Here is a 16,767-nt window from a genome sequence, read left to right as displayed (position 1 = left end):
TGACCCACAGAAATTCATTAAAAGTCACGGGCTTAGTCAGGATTTGCAAAGTTGTATGCACGACTATCTGAGCGGAGCGCCACCATCAGTTGGCGCGGAGCGTACTAGAAAATTTTTGGTTTTACAATTACAAACCCCTCAGATGGCCGGAAACGGCCCTTTCCGAGTGTTCATTCTGGTTCCCTGGCCTCTTGCTTACTTAAGGCACCTCAATTTGTATGTGAAAAAAGGCATATTTTTAACCTGAGGTAAAGTGGGGGGACACGTTCCCCCTGTGCCCCCCCGGTTCCGCCGCCCTTGGTCCAGGTATACAATTGACTAGTTAGAAAAAAAAATTGATCGTGCAAAAAGCGTGGTAGCCCAGATGAACTGCGCTTACGGTGGTGTTACACGGAAATATTCGGGCATCATGATGCTAAATAAAGAAAATCATGGAATTGTCGGGCAAAACTTTGAAAAAGATTCGGGCAAGCTACTGCATATTTATATATATATATATATATTTCCAGAGGACAAGAAATTCGGGCAAAAGTCCTGAAAATTCGGGCAGCCTAAGAGGAGAAAAAAAAATGTATATATATATATTTTTTTCTCCTCTTAGGCTGCCCGAATTTTTCAGGACTTTTGCCCGAATTTCTTGTCCTCTGGAAATTTGGGGGGGGGGCAGTCTGCCCCCCTGCCCCCCCCCCCCCCCGCCTCGCACGCCTATGCCTATCCTTTACAAGGTATACTTACTAGTCAAACATAAGGACAGTTTTTCATACTCCTAACCAGTCATTAGTTGAAACAGCCTTTGAGAAATGAATTCGTCTGTTAGTAATTTTTACACAGTAGCATCTACTGGCAGGTCTAACATATGTTACGGTGTTATAACACACTTCAGTTTATACTAATTAACGGTTGTCTCTTATTCACAGTACAAACTGATGAAGTCATGTATTTTGGGTGTAAGAAATACATTCAGCCAGACGGTACAATATACTGTACAAACTGGAACGTGCTGTTAATCGGAAACATGTGCTATTAGGATTACAGTAAGAACTGAGGATATATGTGTATTCCCCACAAATCCAGTTTGATGCATTTATTATGGATTACACAGTTCCTCAGTTCTTACTGTAATCGTAATAGCACATGCTACCGATGTATCAGATATATCAGCACGACCCAGTTGTTACTGTGGTACAAAACATTAAAATTAACAGTAGTTACTGTAATCTCTGTGTGAATCGGCTGCTTATTCACAGTACAACGTGATCAAGCCATATACACTGGGTGGGCTGGGAGTACAGGGTCCCAGAAGCTACAACACTATTAGCTAGTGCCTGTTCTCTTTGGTAGTGATTTTGGATCGCAAAAATACATTTCAGAAAGAGGAATTACACTCACATGTAATTTGAGAGAGAATAATTCAATTTCTATGGACTTTATTTCAGAGCCCTGGTGGTGGTCCAGGAGGCAAAACCAACATAAGTAGTTGGCTGTTGTTGAGAAAGAGGAATTTAATTCATGTAGAGGATATTTCAAGCCCGGAAGATGCAGTACTTTCAGACAATTCTCTTGTAGCTATTTTAACAGAAGTGCAGAAATACATTTCAGATATTCAAATTTCATTGGAAAGTATATTTAAAATCCGCAGCGGGGATCCAGGGCGCGAACCCACAGGAAGGTGTAGTTCTTTGTTAGCCTAAAGTTACCCAAAGAAAGGAAATTTGAGCGTAGTGAGAGTCAATTTTGTTTTACCGCAATCGACTTGGGGCAACTAGGGAAAGCACCACGATTGTGGGGAATGCCCTCATGCCCCCTCCCTTGGCACCACTACTGATTACAGGGGACCCTAAATAAGCTTTTACTTTTTGATGACGAGGACGTTTGTGACCATAGTGGCCCGGTGGATCCAAGACTTTATTAAGAAGAGGCAGGTGTGGTCGTAAAGTAGTTGAAGCTGTCCTCCTCTGTCCAGATGGTGCAGTCTGAGGCATATATAGTCTATAAAGTATGTCCTAAGACTATAATAACTACTTGTGGAATTGTGTGTGCGTTTAAGGTGGGGGGGGGGGGTGTACACTACACGCCGCAGGGATCTTCGCCTGGTGACAGTGTGGTTCTCCTCTTACCAATACCGATTTACGCATTTCCGACACTGCATCTGAAGAGAGTTTCAATAGCTTTAACTACTTACGGAAGGAAGTATTGTTATCGCACCACAATTAAAGTAGAACACGTTCGCCTGAAGAGTTAATCGTCGGAAAATAGCCCTACAGTGACCCACTGTCAGGGGGTAGGAGCCGGGGGAGGGGGGCAGGGCACTGGGGGCACGGGCTCCCACTTTTTTCCAAAATAGCAAATGTGCCTAACTGGCAAATAAACTGTGTCCCTTTGATGAAGAACTGTCTTTTGGATATCTTAAGCCTTTGTTAATTTTAATATTTTACCTTAATGATTTATTTTTAGTCTGTACATGCTATTTTTAAAATGGCATCCCATATCTTTTTGTAACACGGTTAACAATAAACAATTTCAATAAATAGTATTGATAGCATACTAACACATACATATTTAAGTGATATGGCCGGTGTGTATCGGTTTATAGCATAAAGAGTGGTGGTTTTGGAATGAGAAAGTGCCCCTCTGATGTTGTGCCCCCACTTTTTGGAAGCTTCCTACCCCCACCCCCCTGCCGACTGTATTGATGTTTTTGGCATTTTCTGAGTCACCAGCATTCTTTTTGATACTTGAATGTTGAAGAGGAAGAAATAAACTACTGATGGTCAAAACATCTGGAGGATTGAAGATGGTTTTAAGGTATTTTAGAAAATCTTGCATGAAACAAGAAGGTTCCGCAGCGAGAGCTGGCAGATTGGAAGGGAGCACTGTGCTAAACTCTTCTATAGGCCAAATTCTATACTGTGATGGTGGCAAATGGAGTTGTATCTAATAGCTCAAGCCATCAGCTACCATGTAGTGGGAATGGCATGTCGGTTAACAGGGGCGTATCCAGGATTTTCCAATAGGGGGGGGGGGGCGCCAGGCATGAATGATCGCCGTCCTGGGGGATGGGTCTAAGGGGAGGGGGTGTACAATTTTTGCTTTCAAAGAAGGGCTGAAATGCCAAATGGTGTCATATGCATGGGCGGCGATCCGTACTTCCGAGTGGGGGGCGGGGGATATGACCTTGTTGACTATCTAAGCGTAGCGCCACCATGAGTTGGCGCGAAGCGTACAAGAAGATTTTGGGATTAACAATCCCTCTAGATGGCCGGAAACGGCACTTCCCGAGGTTTCCAAGCGGCATATACCCAACTTTAAAATAGGGATGTCATGTCCGAAATATCTCATAATCAGGATCCAAAATAATTTTTTTTTAATTTCGGGTGTTATTTTGGGAAAATTGCCCCTGTCAATCTTGCTTCAGGCGCAACGTTAGAATGTTCGAGAGCTCTGTTATATTATTCGATGAAGAAAATGGCCTCATGCAGGCTATTATAGGCCTATACACATGCAATACACAATTACACATAGTTACATTCCTAGGTACCGATTGCTAGGGCATCCAGGTGAAACGTGTATTTAAGCATTACCCTGGTTACATGAGATTCTCAGCTGTTCGAGGGAACATGTACGTGTGTAGGCCTACTATAGGGCCTATATGAATACTATGAGGGTGCATATATGTACTATATCAATACCGTGGGCGCAATAATACATTTTGTTGTTATAGGGCCAATGAAGCCTACAGTCAACTATTTTTGCTTTATAAAGACGCTTTATTTGAAAAGATCGCACTGCGTTTATGGTAGGCGAGAAATGAAGCTAAAAAAGAGCCGTACATTAACGAAGATGCATAAATGTAGGCATGAAAATATTCTTATCCCTGGCATTTGGTGGGGGGGGGGGGGTATGGTGCATTACATCCCCTCCACCCATTTCCATGGGGGGATATATCCCCCCTCCACCCAGGATCGCCGCCCATGGCCATATGTGATCCATTTTTCGACCTTAATAATAAGCAACATTTCCAGTAAATATGGACACAAAATGCACAATTTAGTATGGCTGGCATGTCATTTAGTGTTTATAGTGATAATACAAACACAATTACCATCTATGTTTCTAAAACTATTATGCCGCCGAACTTCGCCAGAACCTTTTTTTGGCAAACAAAAAATAAAGCATACGGGAGGGGGGGGGGGGGGTTGAGCGATCACCGACATCTCACATAAAGGTCGTCATCAATTTTTTTTTTTTTTTTTTTTTTGCTAAACTTTTTTTTTTTTTGGTGACGGCCAATAGGGGGGGCGCGCGCCTGTTGCGCCCCCCCTGGATACGCCCCTGGTTAAAGATGTCTATCTATGCTATATCAGCCTTGTAAAGTGACGAGTTTTGTGTGTAAGTCAATGAACGTAAACACCTTTGGAGATAAGCACTGAAGCAAATGAAAAGTGAAAGCGTGGCATTCGCAGAAATATACGGGTTAAAAGTAACACAGTTGGACACGTTTTTTTTTATTTTTATGTAATGAACCAGTAATTTAGCGTACCATTGGGTTTGACTTCTGTATTTTGCTGGTTGGAAAGCCTTAGCTACTGAGCAATGTGCAGTGGCCGGCGCTAAGGTGTAGGGGAAGTGGGTTCCGGTAAACAAAAATTTGAAGCACACGCTTAACGCATAAAGTAATATAAAATACAAATAGGCTATAATATTAACGTCGTCGTTACTTTTGTTTCAAACTTGATTAACATATTGATATTCTTGACAAATTATTGTATATTAACCTCACTTATTATTCGGGTATAGAATTAAATCAATGTAATGGTATCTCATATCGAAGTGGGCGATACTTAGTCGTCATTCGTCATTGCACGGACATAAACCACCCGCTCGCTAACATTATTACAATTAAAATTAAGGTAAATCAAAATAAAATAAAACTGTTAGCAAACTGCTTATTCTGTGCGTATTTTTGTCCCTTCTGTTACTGTTACTTGTCATTTAGTCTCTGAAAAAGATCCTGCTAGGATAGTAACGTCAGGCCAACTTACTTTTAAACAATTAAAATTGAGAAATGGAACAATAGCCAGAATTTGTTATCGGGTAAGGTTGAATTGGTAGGACTACGTTACACACTTAGTGTAGGGACGCAACAACGTACAGTTTTTAAACCCCCACCCCACCCCACCCGAATAAAATACCGTTAGATGGAATATTACAAACAATCCTCGTTTACAGTATATTACATGTATGGGCGGTAAACCCTAACTGGAACAATTGAAAATTCTGCAAGATTGTATCAAATGTTACTTTATTTTTTTATTATTTGCAATATAACAACTATTGTAAACACACATAATGTAAGCTGCACTGTAGGCCTGATGTGTATACTGGTACATGCGGTTTACGTAGGCTACCTGAGATTGACACTCATTAATTAACTGTAGGCGAAAAGTATGCGCGTTTGGCGGGGAGGCGGGGGGGGGGGGGTGGTGGCGAGAGACGAGGTTAAATGTGAAGAAACAATATTGTCCTGGGCATTGTCTGAGCTGATCACACCTCGGGTACCCAAACGCGCCCTTCGCTCTAAGCGGTTCACTCTCGTTCCTCGCAACACCAATAACAAGAAGCAATATGGCCCTACAGCATTCTCGGTCGCCGCACCTGATTTTTGGAACGAGCTGCCTCCCGGAATTCGTATGATCACGAACTTCACTTCCTTCAAGTCACACCTGAAAACGCATCTCTTTCAGCACTACAAAGATGGTTTCTAGGACTTTTTAGATTTTATGTTGTTCTGTCGTGTTGGTTTTTAGGTTCTAACTTCAACTGGAATTTTCACTTTTTAGCATTCAAATTGTAGATTTTGTAAGTCAATCTGTTTTATCGCTTTACGCTTCACCAGTGCTTTTAATAGTTTTTCGATCTCATATTCCTGTTTATATCTGTTTTATATTGTTCTGTCGTGTTGGTTTTTAGGTTCTAACTTCAATTGGAATTATCACTATTTAGCATTCAAATTGTAGATTTTGTAGTCAATCTGTTTGATCGCTTTTCGCTTCACCAGTACTTTTAATAGTTTTTCGATCTCATATTCCTGTATATTTCTGTAGATGGTAATATGTATTTTCTGTTTTTTTCCATTTATTGTTTTATGGCATTGTATTTTCTAGCTTGTTTGTAAAGCGCACAGATGCATCGCGCGTAGTGCGCTATATAAGATATTATTTACATTACATTTCATGACAGCAACCTCCATCGTGTCGTGAGATTTTTCATACATTCATTCGGAGAAGAATGAGACCACTCCTCCAGGGGCTTGGAAGATGGACAATCCACTTTCCCTTAACCCTTGTAAAAAATTCATGAGTATAGTTATTCACTCGACCTTACGTTAAGACGTTACCATAGATCTCTTTTGGTAGACTCAAGATGTCTCAGATAGCACCATTTGAAGTTTGCTCCTATAATTGTTCGTTCTTGGAGAAGGACTTCCCGACCCCTCTACTTGATAGTTGGGTATGACGATCCTTTCCTTTTCAATATCCTCGATCCTCCTCTGACCCTTCCACAAAGGTTCATGCCCCCTACCTTAATCAGTCGGGTGATTTAGAATTTGGTCTTCCACCTTTGAAGACATGTGCGTATATCTGAGTGGGGGGGGGGGGATGAGGAGAGGGAGCGGGCACTTGCTTTTGTTTTTGCAATTGTTTGCCCTCAAAACTGTTTGCGCATACCAAGCAGCGTTCTGGGTTGTATCAAATGAAACTGTGACGTGTTCCCTGATTATACGGTCTGTTCGTTACTGTGGATTCCGACTGACAACACTAACCAGCAAAGAAAGGACTGTATAGGGATTACCACCAACTATAGGGGACTGTAGTCCTGAGCTCGTTATAGTTATAATCCCATCTAGCCAATTTTCTGTTTTGCACTTTTCCCGAGTCATTTTTCAATTGTTTATCTACTTATAAATAAGTTTACATTTAAGATGTACGCGCATGTTATTAATTGAATATTTAAGCCACACAGGCACCAATTTAGTGGAATGCTCTAAAATAACGGCCACAACTTAGTGTTAGCTTCAACTTCACCATGTCGTTCAATTTTGACGTCCTCGTTATTAACGTTGAAGAAGTTGTATTCAAACTAGCCCTTGTAAAGTGACTAATGCTTACAATTACTCGTTACACACAGTGGGTATGAGAATATAGAGGTACCCACCGATCCATCCACACAGCCACCCACACACCAACCTTCACAGTCCACTGGGATAACAAAAAACCGCATATTTACATATTTTACAAGCAATTCGTCGAATGAGATTACTAGTTTTTCGGCTTATTCAATACTTTTGCGGTGGGTTCAAACTTTGCGTCACCCTGACCCATGTGACATGGTACATCAAATTATAACATTTGATGCCAATATATCTAGCTGTTGGATTCAATTGGTTACAGCCATTTTGGTAGCCCTTACAATAACAAGCGGGATTCTAGCCGTTTAATCTACTACAGAAGCAATGTTGTATGTAGTTTGTACTAACCTTTGTGATTAATCATTCCGGATGTTTGTCGGTTTATTTATTCATTTTTTCGTCTTGCTTAAGTCAATAAAAATGCAGTTTTGATTAAAGAATGGAATTGCGATATGTGTACCCACTAGGTTTATAGCTGGAGTAGTATAATGTCACTACAAAGCTTGCAAAACTTTTTCGGTAAACATTGAACAATCCTGATTACATTTTTCGTATAATGTAGTTTATGTTACCCGGGTAACCGTACTATAATCATGTCTTCGGATCTTAATCACATAACGACATTGGCTAGATATAGCACATATACGTATTAGTAACCAGCCATTATTATAGTGAATAGTTATAAAAATAATGAATGGTTATGAGTGCAATAGTGCAAATATTTCATGAGTTGAAAGATGGAATGTTCCATTCAACGAGGCGCAGCCGAGTTGAATGGAATAAATTACATCTTTCAACGAATGGAATATTTGCACTATTGCACGAATGGAAACCGTTCATTATTTGTTTTATACAACATATTATATTAAGATGGGTAAAATGCACTCATGCAACAGATTGCTTTGAACAGACATGTTTCTCTGCTCTCTTACCATTGAAAAAAAGTGCTACCAAAAAAGTACTATAACCCATGGTTCTATTTCTTAGAGTGGAATAGAGCGGATTTTGCATGCAATCAACGAGCAATTGACCAATCAATGACCAGAATATAATTAGGTGTTGTATAATAGGATTTAACCCATCAGATAATGTCAGATACAACATACGTACGTACGTTGTTAGAGTGAACAGTACAAACCATACAAGTAAGGCAATCCTACACACACAATTAGTGAATGTGGAAAAACCTGTGTACAGCATTTACGCAGTTTATTTTAGGACATTGTATACAACGTACAAAAATATATTTCATGGATCTAAACACAACAATAAACATTTTAGTAGTATTTTTGGTACACAACAGAATCGTGCGAATGCTTTGAATCAACTAATGTTTTTGTTTGATGTTCCTACACAAACACTTGTCTAAGATATTATCGAGGAAGTATTGATGAAGCTGTATGAAACTTTTAATTCTTCAGTATCGTCATGTCTTTAGTATTCTGATAGCAAATTAAAATATAAAGCAAAGATAATAAAAGTACAATTACTTACCTTCCTGCTAAAACGCTTGAGTTTAGCTATATAGACCTATAGGCCTATAGACAATGTAATTTTCAAATTGCGATGAAGCAATCTCTTCAAGAAGCTTTGATAGGTAAGGCAGGTTTGATATGGGTCTATAATTCTGAAAAGAGTTAGTGTCTAATAAGGACTTTTTTAAGAACAAGTGTCACTTGGGCCTATTCGAAACTAGAGGGAAATATTCCCGAACTAAGTGATATGTTGAGAATCATCGGTAACAGAGGTTCAAGGCAAGCCTTAACAAGCCAAGTAGGGACAGGATCTAAGTCACGTGATTAGTATTGGAATCACAAATAAACTTTGATTAGTATTGGAATCAAAAATAAACTGTTGAACATCAGATTCAGACATGGTAGAGAAAGACACAAAGCTTATGACTTTCTCAGTATTGTTAGAAGAAATATCAGCTGCTTTGAAAAAAACGTATTGAATTTGATCAAGTTTAGATTTAAAGAAATCACCAAGTCATCACATAGGGTTGTTAAAGATACATGCTCGGGAAGCAAAAGAGACTTTCAGGGGCAAGGAAATGATTTACTACTCCAAACAACTTGTTTTGGTCAGAGCCACATTCATTAATGACGGTTTGAATAATAATGTTGTTTAGCAGAGATTAACATGTCATTTACATAATTCCTTGTGAGTCATACATCTCGTTATGTACCTGGAGCCCAGACTTTTTCCACATACGCTCATACATGCGACGTCTCACCAGCTTAGCTTCTTTGATGGAGTCGTAATACCATTGTGTTTTTGGCCTAAGTTTGACCGATCTATAGATGACTAAGGAGCATGCTTATCGAGTAATTTAATGAGTTCATCGTTCTATAAGTTGACCAGATTATCAGTACACATTTTATGCCATATAGGCATATGACTACAAAGAGGTGAATCTTCAACATCAGACCTAAACATATCAATATTTATATTCCTAAATTCTCTATAAGAAAATTAATGTTTTTTGACACTGGGTTTTGTGATATTTAGTTGACCCAGACCAGGAGAGTGATCAGATATCCGTCACTTGACCGATAAGATCATCGTAAGAACGGGAAAGGACCAGATCAATAGTAATTCCAGAAACATGAGTAGCACCATGTAGATGCTGCACAAACCCCATCATGTCTATGATGTCAAGGAAAGACGTTGCAAGTGTATCATGTCGGTTATTTACAGTTAAAATCTCCCACGATATTTGCAGTTTTGTTTGCGGCAGTTATACTTTCCAGAAAATCAGAAAACTCATCAATGAACACTCGTTTTATAGGAGGCGGGGCATAGATGATCTAGAGATCGAAGGATTTTCCACCAGAAGTAACGACGCACAACATGCACTCAAAAGAGTTGAAAATAGAGACTCTTTCCGTTTTTACTGACAGTAACTGTCAATACATGAGGGCACCCGATACTCATAGCTAGTACAGTAACTACTGTTCATGTTCCATAACCGTGCATCAGTAACTACTGCGCTGTGTTCGAAACACGGTAATATGTGTTACAGGTGGCACAGTAATTACTGCAAAGCTGTTACACTTTGAGTCCGACAGGTGAAAATTTGCAGTAATTTAAAAAAAAAAAAAATTATATTTTTTAGTTTAAATTTTAAATTTTTAAAATTAAATTTTAAATTAAAAAAAAAAAAAAAAATTGCAGTAAAGAAAAACTTGCAGTAATGACTGTGCCACCTGTAACACATGTTACCGTGTTTCGAACACAACGCAGTAGTTACTGATGTACGGTTGTGGAACATGAACAGTAGTTACTGTACTAGCTATATATGAGTATCGGGTGATGAGGGCAAGGCCACCTCCACGTACCGGCAGTCTTGGTTTAGGTTACGTCATACCCAGTATGCTTTATTCTGCCGATATCTACCCTATATTTGTTTACGTCACTTTACTCAGCCATTTTTCAGTGATAGCCAACAAGTGAAGATTTCTTTCAACAATATAGTCTACAAGAACAACGCCTTTATTTCTGACAGATTGTGCATTTATGAGGCCAAACTACATACCGGTAATAGGTTTTGAAGGGGCAATGTTAACGCGAACACAGTTTCGGACCTCAGTTTTGTGCATATGGAATCTTGGTGAATGATCGGAACGGTCAGTTAAATGACACAGCAGGAATATGTCGGACAGTAATTCTATCAATCTTGCCACCCCTGGTGCCCCTAAGAGGCTTAAGTATATAGTTTGCCTTCAAACGTTGAAAACAGCTTTATACAGATTTATACTTTTTGCAGATTGTGTCTAATACGATACAGCTCGGTTCTAGTGTATGTTCTTCCAGGTTTCATCCATCTTGATACACACATTAACGTGCACAGTACACATTAAATACAGAATCCACACAATAAAAGCTTAGACATGCTTGATAGCTCCAGTGGGATTCAGTACGAACGCCAAAGTTGTATACATATATGCCTATGAACCTAACGCACACAGAAAATGTAGCCAAAAACTCAGACTGCAATTCCAAGTGTAAAATGTAAAAAATAGCGCCAATAAAGACGAAAAATCATCAGAAAACGAAACAATCCAACCCGCTACAAGATTGTTAATAACCAACGTAAAAGAAACTGCGTCAAAAAGTCTCTCACCCAAAGATATATACCACGATAAAAAGATAGATAAAACACATGTTGTAGCCAGAGGCGTACTACACTAGATGTATTGTTAATAAAAAATAATCAAAGCACAAGATTATTAGTTAAAGAATAGACAAAATGATTGTTATGTACCATATGTTTGTGGAAAAAAATGAATGTGATTTACCATGTATGTGGACAACATGAATGTAATGTACCGTATGTATGTGGATAACATTATTGTAATTTACTATACGTATGTGGAAACAAGATTGTTACTCACCATATATGTACAGTATGTGGACAAATTGATTGCAATTTACCATATGCATGTGGAAGATTTGTTATTCACCATATGTATGTACACATGGGGCTTGTTGCAGTTTACCATATGTCCGTAGACAGCATGTTGCAGTTTCCTAATGAATGTATACAACATGATTGTAAATGTAACAGATACATGAGACAAAATAATTTGAATTCATGATCTGTACGCAAAGGATGATACTGCATCATATTATATAGACAAAATTAGTTTAATTTATCGTTTGAAATCAACATGATATAGTTATTTCCAACGGACTACAAATGTCCATGTTGTATATAAAGGTAACATGAAACCATACATTCATAGAGACAACATGGTTTTACTTAGTAAAAAATACATGAATTTAAGATACTGACTGTTACTGTTGTATTGAACGTTGCACAAAGAGAGGATGAGTAATACGAACTTTCATAAAAACGAAAAAGGACAAAAGACATTACTTACGATCGTCGAATGATAAGACTTGTTGAAAGTTGATAGTGGATGCCGCTGTGCCAGTGACTAAACCTTACTGTGTTCTTCGTATGTAGCGGAGCAGTATGCAACTATTTAATTTTGATAAGGTTACAGGACCTTCACATGCCTTCTCCCTCATGCGAACAGTCTACAGATTTGCTGGTTACCTTGTCTGCGCAAGTCTATATATTTGTGGTTACGACTACAGTGTATTAAACTCTTTTAACGACATGTATAATGGATACATATATACGGAGCTACATGTATAATGCCAACGTTTCAACTGAATGATTATATTATAAATATATATAGCTGAATTAGTTTAAAGGGTGGTGGACGATATCCAGAGGCTGGGCCTGAGTTAGATTATAGAAATACACAGCGATCTTGCGTCCTAGTATACAATGAAGTATAAACAACATAGGCGTAGGAGCCAATTTGATTTTTTTTTTGGGGGGGGGGGGCTGTAACGACTCGGCCCGAAAAATATCACCAAAATTTTTCGCGCGCTCAGTGCGCGTTCAACATCATATATGCATATTATATAGGCATGCATCGATTATTACATCACATGCCAATAAAATACAATCGTTTTACGTGTTATAACCCTTCCATATTGGTTATAATTATTGGGGAAGTCGTTACAATAATAATGATCATAATATTATAAGTTTAACCATTGAAAAACACATTGCAATTTATTTTTCTTTCAGTAGCTGCCCGAAAAATTCTCACCATAATTGCCCGAATTTTCACAAAAATATTTGGTTGCATTTGCTACTGATCAGTTACACAAATTTGTCATTTGGCTATAACTGCAAGTGCAAATTACATTTTACATATAGAGTTTGTTATGCTTGCGTTTGGGTCGAAAAATCTGTCAAACCTACCGTTTATTTAAAATTATGTAAAATTTAAATTACATCAGATGAAAGTCATGAATAAAAGTTTTGATTTCATTTGGTTCTCAACATCTTGCCACCCAGACAATTTCATATTAGTGTTAAAAAGGGAATAGGACAAAATCAAATAATACTCTTACGTCATGCTCGAATAGTAATAAACATTTTTCAAATTTATTTTAAAGAAACTCTTCTTTACAGCAAGTTTTCTTATCCGTGTAGCTCTTCTCGAATGTAGAGCGTACACGATACGGTAGTTTTCTGCTTGCACTCTGCTCCCCCACCCCTCCCCATCGTCTGTGTCTTCTCATCTGTTGAGGGTATATGAAGATGAGATGTGATTTCAACGTTGAAGGGTCTTTAAAGGATTGAAATTCACAAACCACTGTGGCTCTACGGAGAGACGGCTTCATTAATTCCTTCTCGCTTGTCTGTTTAAGCTGTGAGTTCTCCGGGTCGAAATTTTGTATGTAATTCGTAAAACAGAGTTATAGTTGGCAAAGTATATTCATAGTAGAAAATTGCAATAATATTATAAATTAGTTAGTCAAACTTTGCTAAAGAGTCGTGTTCTTTAGGATTTTATCAATACCGAAAATAGCGCCGTTAGTCCAATGTGCACCATATTGTACATTTTCGTGTGCCATCGTGAGTTAAGGGGAGGGGGTGTTCCCCTCCCCTTTGGAAATTTTTTGCATTTCCAGGTGGCCTCAGATGCAATTTGGTGTAATATAGCACACTTCAACACCCACTCCATGTTGTAAATAATTTTGCATTTTCACCTGGCCTTAGATGCAATTTGGTGCTCCAAATGAGATTTTTTTCTCATTTGGAAATGAAAAAGGGGTTTTCTGACTTGCGAAGCGGGGGGCGGAATGATACTTCCGCCCCCATACTTTTCACTGGGCTGGCGCCCCCAGCCCACCGGTTCCTACGCCCTTGTGTGCAGCAGCTGTGGTCTTAGAGTTATCAATAAGAAATATATTTGAATTGAATGTGACAAACCAAGTTGAAGCGTTAATCTATTTTCCAAAACACCAGCAAGAAAAAGTAATATTAAATTCTGACAAATAACTTAGTTTTAGGAGACTGGTCGTGGCTATGCTTCTGGCATCCTTTCTTGGGTGCCATCATTTAAGTCTCAGACGCTAGGGTTAAAAACGTCGAGACTTTTATTTATTCAACAACTTCTCTTAAAGCGTACCTGTTAAGAAAGGCATAAACGTAAAAAACAAGGTTTACATATTTTTAACAAATGTTCAAATGAAACCAAATCTGATAACTAAGTTTCAAAGTCGCGACATATAGAGGGACTTTAACATTGCCCAAGGATCCTTATTACGCGGAAATCACTTCTGGTGCACAAGGATTTGATTAGAAGCGTGAAGATTCAAAAGGTCATATTTAATATTACAGAAGAAACATTTTTAAATTGAATTTGACAAAGAATTACGAAATGTCCTCTTCCATATTTTAAGACTGCATGGCTTACATGGTTATATGTAAAATGGAGGGTAAAAAACTGGAGATTTTACTTACATTTGATTAACTTTGAGTAAAGTTCAGTGTAGTTTTCTATCACACAAATGTTGAACTCATCAATATTTTTAACCCGTTGCGCTAGACTTTAATATGGTCTAGGCCCAGTAAATCTCCATTCGTATGATTCAAACAAACAGGAAAGTCGGATATAATTTCTACTTTGAAGTTTTAAAGTGAAAACATTAAATTACTATCTAAACTGGCGACCGATTATTTCCCTGAGTAGGAATTCTGCAGTTACATGTTAACTTATTTTGGTTGAATAAAAACCAAAACCGTAAAGGTTTTCCTACGTTCATGTTTACAGATGTTTTATTTGACGCTGATATGCTCTTGATAGATATAGTTAAAGTTGAAGGTTTACAGTCTTGTTTGAGGCTAAAGTCCCCTCACACGACTTTACAACTTAACCCTCTAAGCGGAGCGCCACCATAGGTTGGCGTGCATCAAAATGTTAGCAGAAAATGCTTCCCAGATCGCTGGAAATGGCACTTCACAGGCCTTGCAAGTTGCATCTAAAAAAGTTAAATTTTGAAATCTCATGTTCTGGAAATTGACTATTGTCACAATTAGTATGTAAATGTTTTTTCTTCTTTTTTACGTTGTTTTTTTCTAATGCCCCTCCAGGAATCGATATTCCGTTTTCCGTATGAATCATATGATCGGTGGTTGATAGCAAGAACGCCATCCAAATATCTATAGGGATGCCAATTTGTTTTGCAGAACCGACAGAAATTACATTTGAAAACACTGAATTTATGGGGTTTGTGGTGTCAAGTGTATGACAAGTTACGCAAATGCGGTAGAATAAAGATCATGCATCCTTTTAGGCCCCATGTATTTATGGACAACTTTTGTTCAGAGTGGAGTTTCGAACAAAGGTCCGTATTTTACATTTTGACTATTGACGGACGGACGGAAAGGCATCTTATGCCTACATTTTCTTGGACACCCACATGTGTGGGGCCACTATGTGTAGGTTGCCGGGGCCTGGGCCCCGCCGTAAATCCGGCACTGCCCCTGGTCATTGATAACATGTCACACCCACACACCAAAGTGTGCACAATTCAAGCAATCCCTCCTGGCCAGGACTCGAACCTGCAAACCTTAGATCACAAGTCCACTGCCTTAAACACTTCACCAAAACGCTCTCATAAGATGAATCATCATCACCTACTATTTTACACTGGTACCTTTCAATTTAAGATATGGACTAGTTTTTCGTCAGTGAGAGAATAAGTTATATCACTCAGAAACAACTCCATGGTACCAGTTGATATACAGGATATAAGAGTTTCCTCATAAAGTTACGCAACCATTTTATATGATTGAAATAGCCAAAACAGGTTGATCACATTAGGTTTTGGTAATACGGTATATTACACAGGAAAACAGACAAGAAGAACGATTGTTGTTTACTCAAGTCCATCTTCAAGGAATCGGCTAAACAGAACCAGAAATTCGGACTCGAGGACTTGGACTCAGACCAATGCAAGTCCAGATTTTTTTAGCTTTGCTGCATAATTACTTCCCGTGAATTAAATATTATAAGTCAAACCTTCAGAATGAAGATCGCTATGCTTTGGGCCCCTAATAGACCAATGGCCCATGTTGAAGCTCCTGATCCCCCTTTCTTCAGATTTGATACGGTGGAGTGAATCACTGTTTAGAAAAGTGCTTGTATTTTCCAGCTCCTCAGCTGTTTATGCCACTGCAGTGCTTATGACATATCAATGATACCTGTACTACTTGTACGTATGACCTGCATTGAAGTTACTCAGTTATTTCAGGAATCAATGACATACCTGTACTACTTGTATGGCCTGCATTTAACTTCCACAGTTACTCCAGGAATCAATGACATACCTGTACTACTTATGCGTATGGCCTGCATTGAACTTCCTCAGTCACTTCAGGAATCAATGACATACCTGTAATACTTGTACGTTTGGCCTGAATTAACTTCCTCAGTCACTTCAGGAATCAATGACATACCTGTTATACTTGTACGTATGGCCTGCATTAACTTCCTCAGTTACTTCAGGAATCAATGACATACCTGTAATACTTATGCGTATGGCTTGCATTTAACTTCCACAGTTACTTCAGGAATCAATGACATACCTGTACTACGTATACGTATATGGCCTGCATTGAACTTCCTCAGTCACTTCAGGAATCAATGACATACCTGTAATACTTGTACGTATGGCCTGCATTGAACGTTGTCACTAGT

At 38.7% G+C, this 16,767-nt stretch overlaps 1 protein-coding gene across 1 annotated transcript in view; it reads right to left on the bottom strand.

Moving 5' to 3' along the window:
- LOC139962873 (organic cation transporter protein-like) overlaps positions 1–12,103 on the bottom strand; it is a 64,788-nt gene extending 52,685 nt beyond the window's left edge. The window contains exon 1 of the mRNA XM_071963260.1: positions 12,076–12,103. The gene's annotated coding sequence lies outside the window, so the exon portion shown is untranslated. The remainder of the gene's footprint in view (positions 1–12,075) is intronic.
- Positions 12,104–16,767: the final 4,664 nt, after the last annotated feature.

Source organism: Apostichopus japonicus, chromosome 21 (genome assembly GCF_037975245.1).
Source record: "Apostichopus japonicus isolate 1M-3 chromosome 21, ASM3797524v1, whole genome shotgun sequence".
Lineage (NCBI taxonomy): Eukaryota > Metazoa > Echinodermata > Holothuroidea > Aspidochirotida > Stichopodidae > Apostichopus > Apostichopus japonicus.
This window is presented reverse-complemented; position numbering and strand designations above follow the sequence as displayed.